The 16,071-nt window shown below is 36.2% G+C and overlaps 1 non-coding gene and 2 pseudogenes across 1 annotated transcript; all 3 read right to left on the bottom strand.

The window, feature by feature from the left end:
- On the bottom strand, window positions 1-107 carry LOC136207658 (small nucleolar RNA R71). Its single transcript, XR_010676788.1, has one exon. It is a non-coding gene; the product is annotated as a small nucleolar RNA R71 (small nucleolar RNA).
- A 942-nt stretch (window positions 108-1,049) lies between these two features.
- LOC136207390 (receptor-like protein 51) lies at window positions 1,050-2,637 on the bottom strand (annotated as a pseudogene).
- Window positions 2,638-7,097: 4,460 nt separating this feature from the next.
- LOC136207389 (uncharacterized) lies at window positions 7,098-15,806 on the bottom strand (annotated as a pseudogene).
- Between the last annotated feature and the right edge of the window lie 265 nt (window positions 15,807-16,071).

The raw sequence follows: 16,071 nt of genomic DNA, 5'->3' as shown, positions 1-16,071 counted from the left end.
AGAGTCATAAAAGAGTTAACATCTTTTTCTCAAAATGATAATGAAACTCTTTATGAGACTTGGGAACGTTTTAAAGAACTTCAACGTTTATGCCCACACCACCAATTGCCTGCTGAACTTCTAATGCAAACATTTTATAATGGACTAAATCCTACAACTAGAGGCTCATTAGATGCTATGTCGGGAGGGCTATTTATGAAGAAAACATCAGCCCAAGCAAGAGAATTTTTGGAGGAAATGGCAATCAACAGCAGTATGTGGCCCGCGGAACGTGGACATATACTGGTGGCAAAACCATCAACCTCAACCACATCATCGGTTAAAGGTATAGTGAACCTTGATCCAGTCGCGATGTTACAAGCCCAATTTTCTACCTTATCGCACAAAATTGACAGGTTTATCGCACAAAATTTTCGGTGTCACATTTTCAATGCAAAAATGCTGACATGTTTGCGGGGTAAATTTCACTCGTGGTGTACAAACTTTACCCTAAATCACACTTTGGTGTACAACCTTCAATTTGTCACACTAATATATACGTTGTTTCAAAAACAAAATATATATATATATATACGTACTTAGGGGTGACCTCCCACTACGGTATACAGCCGGTGAAAATGACCGGTCAATACTCAATCAACGTGCCACCTCAGCTTTGACCGTCAAAAATTCAAAAAAATTTAACCACTAATATAAAATTACAAATGTACCCTCTTTTTCTTTCTTCTTTCTTTCCCTTCCACTTCTCCTCTCCCTTTCTCTCACTAACTCTCTCTCTAATTTTCTCTCTCTATATGTCTCCAATGGATCTTCGTTGTTTGCCGACTCATGAAGAACTGATTTTAAAATCAAAAGATTTCCGATTGTTGAAGCTTTGGTCATCGTAGCTTCGATGAACTGTGAGATTGACTAATCTCTCCCTCATATTCTCTCTTTGTTTTGCTGTGGAAATCTCCAGCTTTAAGTTCAAATTCTTCTATCCTTTCTACATGTTTCACTTAATGAGCAGAAGAACGCTTCTTCTCAATTGCAAATTCATTCCTCCCGATTCAATTTCCACCGGAATGCTTATCACAAGGAGATATTCCAAGTTTCAATTTTGATGACAAAATTGTATGGTTGTAACATAAATTGTTGTTTCCTCCCACCTTGAACACATTCAATCTCTTAAAAAAAAAGTAACATTGAAAGGAGAAACCCCATGGAACTCATTATTGGCAAGATTCAAGTACCTTAATTGCTTCATTTCTGCAAAAAATCTTGGTATTGTTCCATTGAACTGGTTTGAACTCAGATCAACATGAACCAGACCTAGAATTACTGACATTGAATCAGGAATTGAACCAGATAGTGAATTAGACCTCAAAGATACATTCTTTAACGAGATCAAGTCACCAAAATTTATGGGTATTTCACTAGTAAGAGCATTGGAGGATGAGCCTTTCAAGGTTTTCAAGGATTGAAATAGAACTGAGTATTCTTCCTTTAAGCTCATTACCAGAAAAATCCACATAGGCAAGATTAAGAGGCAGATGTTTGGGTATATATCCAGTGACATTAGCATTAGAGATAGTAGCGGACTTGAGCTTGTGCATATTACCAAACACAACATAAAGACCACTAGCATTAACAGGCACATTACTTACAGTAAGATCGGTGAGATTGACAAAATGAGAGAGCTGGACACCAGTTAGGAAGGTAAAGAGAGTGAAGGTTACCGGTGAGAGCCAGTTGAGGGTGAAGGAGTTGGAGAGAAAGGAGAAGAAATTACCGGCTGTGGATAATTGGACTGAACTCACATTAGTCTAAATTGGTGGTGCGGTGGTGTTAAGAGAGAGATGTGAGGATATTGTGAAAGGTGAACAACAGAAATAAAATTTTGAGATTTAAATCTGATCTATATTTTTTTTATGAAGTTTTGAGATCATAATGAGAGAAATAAGATGGAGAGAGTTAGTGAGAGAAAGGGAGAGGAGAAGGGGAAGGAAAAGGAAGAAGAAAGAAGGGTATAATAGGAATTTTATATTAGTGGTTGAATTTTTTTGACTTTTTGACCGGTCAAAATTGAGGTGGCGCGTTGACTAAGCATTGACCGGTCATTTTAACCGGCCATATGTCTTAGTGAGAGGTCACCCCTAAGTACGTATATATTAGTGTGACAAATTGAAGTCTGTACACCAAAGTGTGATTTAGGGTAAAGTTTGTACACCACGAGTGAAATTTATCCCATGTTTGCGTGTTATACTGCACCTTTATTGCTCTTGTAAAAGATTAATTATTTGGCACATGAGTTTGTATGTTCTGCTTGTGCAGTATGAGTTTATATACAGTCCTCTTTTGGAAAATAGTGTATATAAAAATTTGTTCTCATCAAAGTGTCTTGGTAATTCTTGGTTTGCTTTTAGGACATTGTTCTATGCAGCTTTACTTACTATCTTCTGTTCCTTGTAATGCTCATCTACTTGTAATCAAGTTCGAACATTCAATTGAAATTATAATTATTCTATTTCCTTATGCTTATGGTTATTCCAATTATTATTATTGTGAACTGGTGAATAATTTGACCGTTCTTTCATGTTCTTTACATTACATAACAGTTAACATGATGAATAATGTATTTTTACTCTTGGCATCCATTGTTAAACATATAACCTTTAAAGTACTTGAATATACATGATGTTCTTTACTATGTTCTGTTTGTTTACCATATTTTTGTACTCTTTTGGAGCATCCTAATTATTCTTTTATGCTATTTTGTTTATAAGTCGGATCCTTGTTCTCTGCTTGAGGCTTCATCACATAGAGCCCTACATTCCTAGTTCTATTTTCATTTTCTGTTTTAGTTTTCCCAGTTTACATAGTTCTTTTTTCTTTCATGATTTTAGCAGAATTGACATTAACATTTCCATTCTAACATGCTATGTAGTTTTATTATTGTCAATTAGTTATTCATGAATTTTCCCTTTTCATGTAGGACCTCTCAAGTGAACTTTGATGAACCACCTGAATTGAAGTTATACTTCGATATGCATCATAACAAAGATGGAACATGGTTCAATCCAGAAACTCAAGAAAATTATGTAATGATACTCATTCAAACTCTAAAAGTACTTTATTACATTTGATGGCACTTAATGAATATTATAATGTTTGTTTTATAGGAAAAAATGATTGCAGAGTTTCAAAAGTCTAAGGAAGAGGAGGTTCAGTTATCCGGACAATAGATTGTTGAAAATTTTTTGAAACCCAAAAGCGGTTACTCTCGTGGGTTAGGTTATGGGGCAAAGCCAAGTTCAAGTAGAATCTTCAAACTCAAGATGAGAAGATCAAAAGTCAAGAAGAAACAATTGCAAACTTACAAGCATCACATGATGAGCTTAAAACTCTTTTTATGTCGGCACTTAATCGTAATGGAACCCAAACTTCTTCATCATCTCCTTCTCAAGATTAATGGTATTTTTTTTAATAGTATTAGATATTAATAAATTATATTGGATTTAGTGATTGCTTCTAAATTCTTTCCTTTATTTTTTAAAATGCAGATAAAGCTTGGATTTGGCATTTGTTCAACGGTCTCAAAGTTGAAGATTATTTTCATATTTAGTGTTGTTTTTAAACGTCTTGTCTTGAATTGATTTTATTAACTTAGTAGCTTGAGTTTTATTATTGTTGGGACATCTTACATTTCTACCGTGGATTACAAAATATTGGATTGGTGTATGTTTGTTCTTAAATGATTTATATATAAGGTATTTTTGTTACAATTGTTTGGCATCACTTATACAGGTTTGACAAATCAGAGTTATAATGACTTTCTCACAATTACACATGAATTTCTTAATACTATCTTTTCCTCACAATTAAGTTTCAAATTTATGACTAATGTAAGCAATAAGATATGTTGTCACAATAAATTAATTATATCATGACGGATTTAGTTTGACAAAATATCATTTGTTACAATAAGTTAATTGCAGCAAAAATTAAAATTGTCATAACAAATTACTCAGATAATTGTAACAAATATTACATTCGTCACAATATAGTAAATCAATTAATTGTGACAAACATACTTAGTCACGTTAATTTATTTCGTCACAATAAGTATCTAATATTTGTCAAATTTTCTTACGTTTTGGGACTAATATAGGCCCTGTTTGGGAATTAGCTGTTAGCTATTAGCTGATTACATTAGCTGTTAGCTGATTACATTAGCTGATTTGACTAGCTGTTTGTGTAGACCTGTTTGGTAAAAATTAGCTGATTGATAATAGCGGTTTGTGCAAAAAGACGAATAAGAGCATTTCTTTTTTTAATACATAAAAATATATTTAGAATAATTTAAAGTATTTTCATGTCTATGTATTGAAATTTAAAATTTCTATCATTACACCATATGATCAATAAGAAGAGAATTTTATTCAAGCAAACAAAAATTAATCAACTAACCTCCTTGATGAAGAGCTTCTTCAAAAAAAAAAAAAATTTCTTCTGCAACAAACAGATTCTCAGATTTCTTCCTAAGGTCGCAAGAAGCAAAAAATTGAAGAAAAGCGCAGGAGAAGATGAGAGGATCGAATGAAACGTTTATTTGGCTGGAGGAGGAGTCTATCTATTAGGGTTAAAGAAGTCTATTAATTTTAATATTGCAAAACGCTAATTGAAAAAGCTCCTAAAATGAGCTTTTTCTAAATTAGCGTTTTCATCCCAAAACTCTCTCCACCAAACACTCCAATCAGCGGTTTCAGTGGTCAAACCGCTAAAGTTGGTCAAAACCGCTCTTTTTATCCCAAAATGCTCTTTACCAAACAGGGCCATAGACTTGTAGCAACCAAATGTAATGTTTGTATTGATAAATTAATAGTCATGTTTGTATTGATAAATTAATAGTCACAATATATAATGTAAACATGACAAACGGAATTTTGTCACAATATCATATTGCAAAACAAGACAAACAATAATTTCGTCACAAAAAACTTCTTGATACGAGCTTATTTCTACGAAGCTTATGATGAATTTTTTTGTCACCATAAGTATGTTGTGACGAAATATGAATATATTATGATGAATTTTTTGGTCACAAAAATGGGTTTTTTTGTAGTGTTAGGAGGAGCTTTAATTTTCCATATGAACGCCCAGTGAGGAGATAGTTCGTTCCTTATGTTCTGCACTTCCCCAACAGTCTGTATTTAAGCCGTTTTAACCTTGAAACTCTCACTCCTCTCGTGGCGAACAAGTTGATTTTGATCTTAAATCAACAAAGATGTTCTTTACTAGCTAAAACTAGAAGCAGTGAATCCTATTCACGAGTAAATCTGTATGAATTATAAAATCCTCATTGTTAAAGGGATGAACCCTAACAAAAACTCTCCAAGAGAAAATTAATTTGATTGATAAAAAATTACTTGAAAGAGATGAATTTATATCATTTTTAAACTTAATTCATAAAAGCCAAATTATTAAAGGGGCAAGGTTAAGGGTAAAATTGGGTAAGAGTAGAGGGGTGACAAACTTGTAAATAGGGTGATGACATGTGTTGTAAATAAGGGGTGATAAAGTTGTAATTAGAAGGAAGTTTGAGTGAGGGACAAGACTAATTTGTAAGGCTACACAACATGTGGGACTAGCCACATAGCGTGCGGGCTTTATATTTGAAATATGGCTGGTGATTTTTGTAGTTCACACGGCGTGTGAATTATAAAATGAGAAGCAAAAACTCTTCATTAGATCCATAATTTGTGTGGGGTTTCCACACAACGTATGCGCTGTGTTCTATTCTCTTTTTTTCGGTATGTTGCCCCTTTGACTCGGTTTCTTCCACCACTCGTCTTCCCTCGTTTAATCGACTGGATACCCCCATCATTAATATTACGTTATTTTCTCTCTAGAAAATTAATTTTCAATTTGACTTATTAATTCTCTAAGTAATTTTTTCCTCTCCTACTTTGAAGCGTAATGTCGATGAAGTTGTCTTTAACGATGTTGGAGTTTGTGGTTTGGGGTGTGTTTTACACAATAGTGGAAGTGTGTTTGTTGCTTGCACAAGTTCTATCACAGAAGGTATTCATGAAGCTAGAATGGTCGAAGCCTTTGCTCTTGGTAAAGGTCTAACTTGGATTACTTCTCTTGGATTATCGAGAGTTGAGTTTGAAATGAACGCTCTTGGTAAAGGTCTAACTTGGACTGCTTCTCTTGAATTATCGAGAGTTGAGTTTGAAATGAACGCCAATGAGGCAATTGACAATGTCCTCTCGAATCAGATGGATATATTGAAGTTTTCGTTGCGTGATAAAAAAAAGCAGCAGAAATGTTCTCTTTTATAATACAAAATTTTCTCTATCTTTTGTTCATCGTTTGTCAAATCAAGTTGCTGCCCATATTGTTACTATGCAAGTTGTTCAAATGCTAGCTATATTAGTATTTTTCCTATTCTTAGATGGCTTTTTTCATGTAATTTAAAAGGATTCATTTTTTATTAGTTAATCGAAAGTTAATGTTTCTCTTAAAAATATATACATATATAAGTTATCCAAGATGCTTATCAAATTTGCAGAGTTTCGGCGTGAAACTCAATGAAACTATATATAAATATTTATATATATGATCGGTTTGATCAGAGCTTCACCAACGTGAAATCCACAATAAAACTTGGATTCACATTAATGGAACTCTATAAAACTGAGTTTCACATTGATAAAACTCTGTATAACTTATATCCAGAAATTCACAATATTTATGTGGTATATTACCAATATATTTATATTTGAAATAAATATGCATTAAATGTATTCATATTAGAATTTAAAACTCGATTATTTAGATCTATTAAAAAAAATCTTGATTATTTAGGTGGTTTTTAGCAGTACTTGTAATCTATTTAAAACAAATTCGGTATAACAAATGTCCTAACAGCCAATCGTAACAAATGTCCTAACAGCCAATGGGGTGCAGCTTAATTGATACACACGAAGTGAAGATTTAGAAGTCTTTTAAACCCTACATCTTCAATCCCCTACACGTTGATAGGTAAAAACCAGATTGGCAGCTCAATGTTATCGGACAATACCATGTTCACAAGCAAATCTGAAAATCTGTACCTTCAAATTGTAGGATTAAATTTATGTTATGAAGATTCATAAACCTCACCAACAATTATAAAGTAGCCATTGATTATTCTACAATGTCAGAGAAGAAAAACTAATAGTCATGAATTAATGTTGCTCATGTCATGTTACCATCTTTCTTCTCTCAACCGGTCCATTGTAACACTTACAGGTGCTCAGATCTCACCATCCCATAGTTCCTCCACGGTCTTATACGGGCCGTATGTCTCGTGGACAAATGAAGTCCCTTTGAGCAATCTTGCCTGTAAAACCGGATAACAAAGCGAATCTCCATGAGCAAAATTACAAATTCATAATGGGAGATAATATTCAAAGCTTGTATTTATAGTTAATTCATCCATTCTAGATTACTTGAAGCCATTTACTCCAATAGCAGTGGTATGGGAGATTTAGTTATTACTTGCCTGCTCAATTTCAGAAAACCTTGCAAATAAGTCATCTGGAATAGACCATTGAAAGACATCATGATTCTCCTTGATCCTTGCTTCATTTATACTCTTTGGAAGCACGCTATGGCCCATTTGCAGGCCCCAGCGCAGTGCAACTTGAGCTGGAGTTTTCCCCAATTTAGCGGCAATCATATTCAGGATTGAGTTCTGAAGGACATCACTCTTCAGCCATGAGGTGCCAGGGGATCCTAAAGGTGAATATCCCTGAAAGAATATATATGAAGTGTATAAGAACAAGAAAAAACAGAAGGGTCTGACTCGGTCATACCTTTAATTGGTCATATCTTTAAATTGCTGAAGGCATTCTAATCAATACAAAGTGCCGAAAGTTAGCCTACTCACAGATAGATGAACTTTCTTGGATTGACAGAATGCACGTAATTTTTCTTGCTGCCATGATGGATGACATTCCACCTGATTCACAGCAGGTGGAACACGTGCCACCTCTAACAAATCCTCCAACTTCTTTGAAGAGAAGTTACTTACGCCAATAGCACGAGTCTTGCCAGAATCATAGAGTGTTTCCATTGCGCTCCATGTGCTAGGAATATCAGTTTGCTCAAAGAGCTCAGGCATGAAGCCAGCTGACCCCTTTTTCATTTTTACTGGCCAATGGATCTGCAAAATTCAGCATTTGCACTTAGTTTTTTGATTCTGTAATTTCAAGCAAACTACAATATTCTAGGTTAGATTGATGCAGAAGTAACTAGTTAGATTGATGCAGAAGTAACTATATTCAACCAAAAGTGTATTCTATTTGATGACTTTGCTTCTTTGATTTTATCTGGTATCAGGCACAACTGACCTTGAAGGTAGGAGAGCAGTATTTAACACATGCATGCAGTCATAACTAAGACATAATAACACACACAAAAAAAAGCTCCAGCTAAACAATTAGGAATCGGCTTTGTTCAGATAATACATACTAGGTACAGATCAAGATAATCCAGCTGCAGATCCTGCAAAGTTCCTTCCAATGCCTGAATCACATCTTCTGGTTCATGATTATTGCACCTGCACGGATGATTTTAGTTTTAGATATCAAAACGAAAAGGACAAAGTCTCAGCAACGACGCAGAGAATGCATTGATGAACCATAACCTAGAGGAAAGGAATAACAAATGCACAGCCTTTTCCAGGTATCAAATGGAAATAGAACAAACCAGAGTTTGGAGGTAATAAACAAATCCTCACGCTTTACTACACCATCTTCAAATAGCTTCTTCAATACCAAGCCAATCTACAAGAAGCAAAGATTAAATTCAATCTTTCTGTTTCATTTTATAGACACAATATGCATATGCTTGCAATGCTATATGCTTGTAATGCTACATGCTTAGCAATTCCCTTATAAATTCCCCTGTTCCTAAGCAAATTTCTCATTTAAAGGCATAGTTCGAAAAAGGCTTTGTAAAACCTCTTCCTAACTCAAATTTGAACATTAGGCATACTTTTAGTTAAGGGTGTGGCATAGCATATTTGATCAAAAGCAATCATGACGGATGACAGATGCAGTAATGAAATAAAGTGTTTATCATATCAAGCACAGAAATGTTGAGGCAAGATCATCTTTCTTTACTCATCCTGTTACGTTGGAGATCAGGAAAATGTTACTTTGAAAGAGTAAAAAAATTCTTAATGTGCAAAAAGCTCATTTCCAAATATCAAAATTTTCAGGCCTAGATATCAGTAATGTTAGAACACAAACACAAAATCATTCGAAATACACATAAAAGAAAAAAGAAAAAGTGAAAAACAAAAACGGATGGATTATCAACATAAAAGTAAAAGACGATAATCGGAAAAATGCAAGAACAACAAGATTAATAAGAATTACCTCCTTCTCGTTTTTATAGGCTTGAGCACAATCAATATGGCGGTAACCAATCTGCATTGAAAATAAATGAGGAAGCGGTAACCAAATTAGTATAAATGCAAAATTTCATTGAAAAGGAAAAGGAAAAAACCTTGATGGCTGCGGCAACGGAAGCTCCGACGAGACCAGGTTCGGCCTGCCACGTCCCGAGGCCAACCGACGGAATCTTAGCTCCGGTATTGAGTTCGAAAAATAGAATATCATTTGCCATATTCGAAAATGCAACAGGGAAGAGAATTCAAGAGTGCAGATGTTGTTGGTTGGGGAATGAGGAGGCTTAAGAGCAGTAAGAACAGTACGGCAGAGATACCGCTTTCTGTTTTATAATGGGAAAGAGAATCAGTAGGATGGGGAGCCACCTATTATTTTTAATATTTTTGATGTGAATCCAACGGTCTTAATTTAGTCAATACCAATATGTATACCCCACATAAATAATAAAATAAATTGTTTTATTTTCATGAAAAACAAAATCAATTGATTATTTATTTACTACCCAATGGTGTTGAGAATGTCCCATTCGTGATCTAAAAAAGACTAGCCTATCATTTGCTTTCTCTTTCATTTATGAAATATATTCAGCCATTGCTTTGCAATTGCCGGATATGAATCCGTGCTGGTGCTGGGTAGCATAATTTCAAGGAATAAGGAACCAAAATACAAAACACAACCAAGTATCAATTTGGATTTCATTTATAAAATAGCACAATATATGTCTAACATTTTAAAAATGATATTAATTTAGGTATCATAATATAAATACCGTTGGGGCGTTCCCTACTCAGCGACGCGCTGCACTTCCTAGACCCGGGTGTAGTGATAAATGTGCAAGGGTTGCTAGGTCGTCGCCCCGAAGCGGCGCGCCACCCCAGGACCCGGGGGTGGTGTCAAATATGCAAGGGTTGCGGGTAAATAAGCTAGTCCACGGTAATGGTAGGGGTAGGGGTAAGGGTAGTAGGTTACGCTTTGGGACATGGAACATAGGTTCTTTGACAGGAAGATTAGCTGAAATTGTAGATGTTATGAAGAGGAGGAGAATAAATATATTATGCCTACAAGAAACCAAGTGGGTTGGAGCCAAGGCTAGAGAGATAGCTCCTTGGGGTTATAAGCTTTGGTACTCAGGAAAGGATAAGGGTAGAAATGGAGTAGGTATTCTTATTGATAGGGAGTATATTGATGAGGTAGTAGCGGTGTCTAGGAAGAGCGATAGAATTATGAGTGTTAAGCTAGTGATAGGGGATGAGGTTGTGAATGTCATTAGTGCATATGCGCCACAAATAGGATTAGATGTGTCTATAAGACAAGCTTTTTGGGATGACTTAGAGGAAGTGGTGCAACAGGTTCCTAGGGATGAAAAAATGGTACTAGGGGGTGATCTCAATGGACACGTGGGTTCTAGGCGAGATGGGTTTGAGAGTGTTCATGGAGGGTATGGCTTTGGAGATAAGAATGAAGCAGGAAATGATATTTTGGAATTCGCATCAGCCTATGACTTGAGTATCATGAACACATGGTTTATAAAGAGAACATCCCACTTAGTGACTTATCGGAGTGGCGGTAATGCGAGCCAAATTGACTTCTTCTTAGTAAGGAGTGCTTGGAGAAAGAGTTATATTGATTGTAAGGTGATCCCTGGTGAGAGTACGACAACCCAACATAGAGTAGTGGTGCTAGATTTTCGAAGTAGGAAATGTATAAGAAAACAAACACCTCAAGTAGAGACTAAGATTAAGTGGTGGAAATTGCAAGGGGAGAATCAACAAAAATTTGTGGATGAGATGACCAAAAAAGATATTTGGACTTGCAATATGGATTCAGATATAGATTCGATATGGAATAAGATGGAGCATAGTATAAGGGAAGTAGCGAAGGAAGTTCTAGGGGAATCTAAAGGTAGCATGCCACCGGGTAAGGACACATCTTGGTGGACAGAAGAAGTACGACAAGCAGTAAAGAGTAAGAGAGAATCCTATAAACTATTGGGGAAATGTAGGAGTGACGAGAACTACGAAAAATACAAAGAGGCTAAAAGGGAAGTAAAGAAGGTCATACGAGATGCTAGAGCAAAGGTGAATCGGGATCTGTATACAAGATTGGATACGAAAGAAGGGGAAAGAGACATATATAGAATTGCTCGGATGAGAGATAGGAAGACGCGAGATCTCGGAAAAGTTAAATGTGTGAAGGATGTGGACCAGAAAGTCCTAGTTGGAGATAAGGATATCAAGGAACGATGGAGGTCCTATTTTGATGACTTATTTAATGGAGATCGCCAACAAGATGTTGGAGATATAAGTATCCATCACGATATGATAAATCATGAATGCCTGCGGAGAATTCAAAAGGGTGAAGTCAAAATGACATTAAGTAAGATGAAGTTGAAGAAAGCAGTAGGACCTGATGGCATCCCTATTGAGATTTGGAGATGTTTGGGAGAAAGAGGAATCGAATGGTTGACGACGTTCTTCAACAAAATTTGGAGAAACAATAAGATGCCATCAGAATGGAGGAAAAGTACCTTAATCCCTTTGTATAAGAACAAAGGCGATGTCCAAGATTGTGCCAACTATCGGGGAATCAAATTAATGAGTCACACTATGAAACTTTGGGAGCGAGTGATTGAACAAAGGCTAAGGAGGACGGTGAAGATCTCGGAAAACCAGTTTGGCTTTATGCCGGGAAGATCAACTATGGAAGCCATCCATCTAATGAGACAATTAATGGAGCACTATCGAAATAAGAAGAAAGACTTGCATATGGTTTTCATTGACTTGGAGAAAGCATATGATAAGGTACCAAGGGAAGTACTTTGGTGGGCCTTGACAAGGAAAGGCATTTCGCGGAAATATATTGACATCATAAAGGACATGTATGAGGGAGTATGCACGAGTGTACGTACTAGTGTTGGGAAGACTGAAGAGTTTCCTATTACGATTGGAGTGCATCAAGGTTCCGCACTAAGCCCGTTTCTTTTTGCCATCGTTATGGATGAACTAACAAGTTCACTTCAAGATGGTATACCATGGTGCATGCTGTTTGCAGATGATATTGTGTTGGTTGATGAGACGAAAGAAGGAGTGGAGATGAAGTTGGAACTATGGAGGCAAACTCTAGAATCTAGAGGCTTTAAGTTGAGTCGAAGTAAGACAGAATATTTGGAGTGTAAGTTTAGCGGCCGTAGGAGTAGGGAGGTAGGGACAATCACCCTAGATGGGAGAGTTGTTCAGGCCTCGGATTGCTTCCGGTATTTAGGATCTATTATCCAAACGAATGGAGAAGTAGATGGAGATGTTGCTCATAGGATTAAAGCTGGTTGGTCGAAGTGGAAGAGTGCTACGGGTTTCCTTTGTGATCCCGGCATGCCTAATAGATTGAAGGGAAAATTCTACCGGACGGCAATTAGACCAGCATTGTTATATGGTACGGAGTGTTGGCCAGTGAAACACTGCCACATCCATAAGATGTCGGTGGCGGAGATGCGTATGTTGAGATGGATGTGTGGTCACACGAGAAAGGACCGGGTGCGTAATGAAATAATTAGGACAAAAATAGGGGTCACATCTATTGAGAATAAAATGAGAGAAAACCGACTAAGGTGGTTTGGCCATGTGAGACGTAGAGCGCTTGATGCGCCGGTTAGGAGAACCGAAGAGTGGCAAAGGGATGTAGTGGTGAGGGGTAGGGGAAGACCTAAGCAAACTTGGAGGAGGGTGATCGAGAGTGATATGAGTTTATTGGGAATTGAGGAAAATATGGTAGTGGATAGGACGGAGTGGAGGGAGCGAATCTGTGTCGCTGACACGACTTGATTTTCACGGTTTTATATGATGGTTCATGTTAGCCGACCCCGAATCATTTCGGGACTAAGGCTTTGTTGTTGTTGTTGTTGTATTAATTTAGGTATTGATTACGGATTGGATACGTCATTGATATTACTCTGTTAAGTTCTGATTTCTCCCTCCACATACAATTGACAGAACTTAAGAGTAATATCAATGACGTGTCTCATTCCGTTATCGATGTCTAAATTGGTACATTTTTAAAACGTTAAGCCTATATTGGTGCTATTTTGTACGTAGAGCTTAAATTGATACTTTCCCGAAAACCATAGGCCTATTTTGATACCTTATCCCTCATTTTAATCACACTATTATTTAAAGTATTTCGCTTCTTAAAAATGATATATTTAAAAATAATTTGGGTTTAAGAGTTTTTCAATTAGTTTATTGCTCTATTTTCTTTGAATGACATTTTTAATCATAATTACTATAATTTAACTCCAAATAAAAGGTTACCATATCCTTATTTATTATTTTATACAAACAACTATCGATCAATTAAGTTTTACCAAACAAGTTTACAGAAAATCAGCTAAATGTAACCAGCTGACACGTATTTACCAAACAAGACCATAGTAATTAAAAAACAATCGAATATGTTGTAAGGAAGTTCGGGCTTGACTCATTAACGATCCGAGCTCGGCCCAGGAAAACAGAATATATTTTCAACATTTACTATAAACTCAGCAGCAACTGTAACAATATTCTGGTAGACGTCAAATGATAACCATAAAAAGTATGATGATTCATATTCTAAATTCCTATGGTATAACTATCTGTTTATTGATATGAGAGCAACAACTGAAATTCGATTACACCAAAAGGAAAGGAACATTAGTTTAGTGTCATCTCAGAGTTCACCATCCCAAAGTTCTTCCAGTGTCTTGTAGTAACCATAAGTTTCATGAACGAAAGCAGTGCCTCCAATTAGCCTCGACTGCATAATTAAACAATCGTGTTAATCATCTAAAATAAAACATAAGCAATGAAGTTTAGGGAAAATGAACACTACTTGCCTGTTCAATTTCAGAAAACTTGGTCAACAAATCTTCAGGAATAGACCAGTCAAAAACATCAAAGTTCTCCTTGATTCTTGCCTCATTAGTGCTCTTTGGAAGTACACTCTGACCCATCTGCAGTCCCCAACGAAGAGCTACTTGGGCAGGAGTCTTGCCTAATTTCTCAGCAACCATATTCAGAACCGGATTCTTGAGTACCTGAATCTGGATTGTTCCTGTTCCAGGAGAACCTAAAGGCGAATATGCCTGCAGAAAAAAACATATATAACACCAAACTTTCAATTCTAATTTTGATGAACATTGAAAAAACCGATCTGTCAACATATATAACTCTGTTTTGATTACTCACGGTTAAATGAATTCCCTTGGATTTACAAAATTCATGAAGCTTTGGCTGCTGCCAAACAGGGTGACACTCCACTTGGTCAACAGCAGGAGGAACGCGAGCAACTGCTAGAAGATCCTGCAGCTTCTTTGAAGAGAAATTACTAACACCAATAGCTCGACTGAATCATAAAGTGCTTCCATTGCTTTCCATGTGCTGGGAATATTTGGGGTTGAAAGGTACTCAACCTTAAACCCAACCGAACCCCTCTTCATGCTTACTGGCCAGTGGATCTTCATTTAAACAAAAGGAAGACAAACATCTCAAAACCCGTACCAGCAAAAAATCTAATTCAAACTTGAAGAAAGTAACTAAGGTTTAATTGCAATAAATGTACCAAGTAAAGATCTAGATAATCAAGCTGCAAGTCCTGCAAAGTTCTGTTCAATGCAACTGGTACATCTTCTGGATGATGATCAGAACACCTGCAGGTAATTTAGATTGATTTCTCAAACATATAAAGCCTAAATGATAATCAATCCTTCACTTAATTTTAATTTTATTACTGATAATCTCAAGTTTATTATTGTTAAGTGCTAATGTCTAGAATTAAAACAAATCAATCAACAAGTTACCAGAGTTTGGAAGTGATCCACATCTCTTCACGCTTCACTACGCCGTCATCAAACAATTTCTTCAATGAACAACCAATCTGCAAAAAGGAATACTTAAGTAGATAAATATAAACAGCAAGATGCAAAGAACCATAGAAAAACATCATCGGTTAGAAGCAATACCTCCTTCTCATTGCCATATATTGCAGCGCAATCAATGTGTCTATAGCCGGCCTGAATTCATCCATTAAGAACTGTAATTAGCTCAGAATACAACAAATACATAGAAGTATAATCAAAATAAAAGAGCAAAAATACCTTAATAGCAGCAGTAACAGCAGTAGCAACAACGCCAGGGTCAGATTGCCAAGTGCCCAGCCCAACCGAAGGGATTTTAGCTCCGGTGTTCAACTGAAAGAATGGAATTGCTTTTGCCATTTTTAGTCGGAGAAAAATTAAGTTTCAGGATTTGAATTTGAGGAATTTAGTGATCAATTTATAGATTGGGAGACGAGAGTTGGGTTTACTTTGAAGAAGAAAAATAAGGCAAACACGATTTAAATTCATTTTGAAAATGGCAATCCTAACTGACCCTACTTCGCTCGTATAGGGCCCAGAAGGTTCAAGAAAAAGGAAAAAAAGATGTTTGATTCTCTTATTTGACTTCCTATTGCGCCCGCATATCTGGACTCAACTTCCATTTAAGTTTAGAGCGGAAACAGAGTTGGTTAATACTGCTCTGCTCTTTTGTAGAAATTTTATCATACGACAATTCAAATAATAAAATCTTACCGTCCTCTCTCCGTCTGGACACGTGGA

This window comes from Euphorbia lathyris, chromosome 9, assembly GCF_963576675.1.
Source record: "Euphorbia lathyris chromosome 9, ddEupLath1.1, whole genome shotgun sequence".
NCBI classification, from domain to species: domain Eukaryota; kingdom Viridiplantae; phylum Streptophyta; class Magnoliopsida; order Malpighiales; family Euphorbiaceae; genus Euphorbia; species Euphorbia lathyris.
The sequence above is the reverse complement of the archived record's forward strand: the minus strand, read 5'-3'. Positions and strand labels throughout refer to the sequence as shown.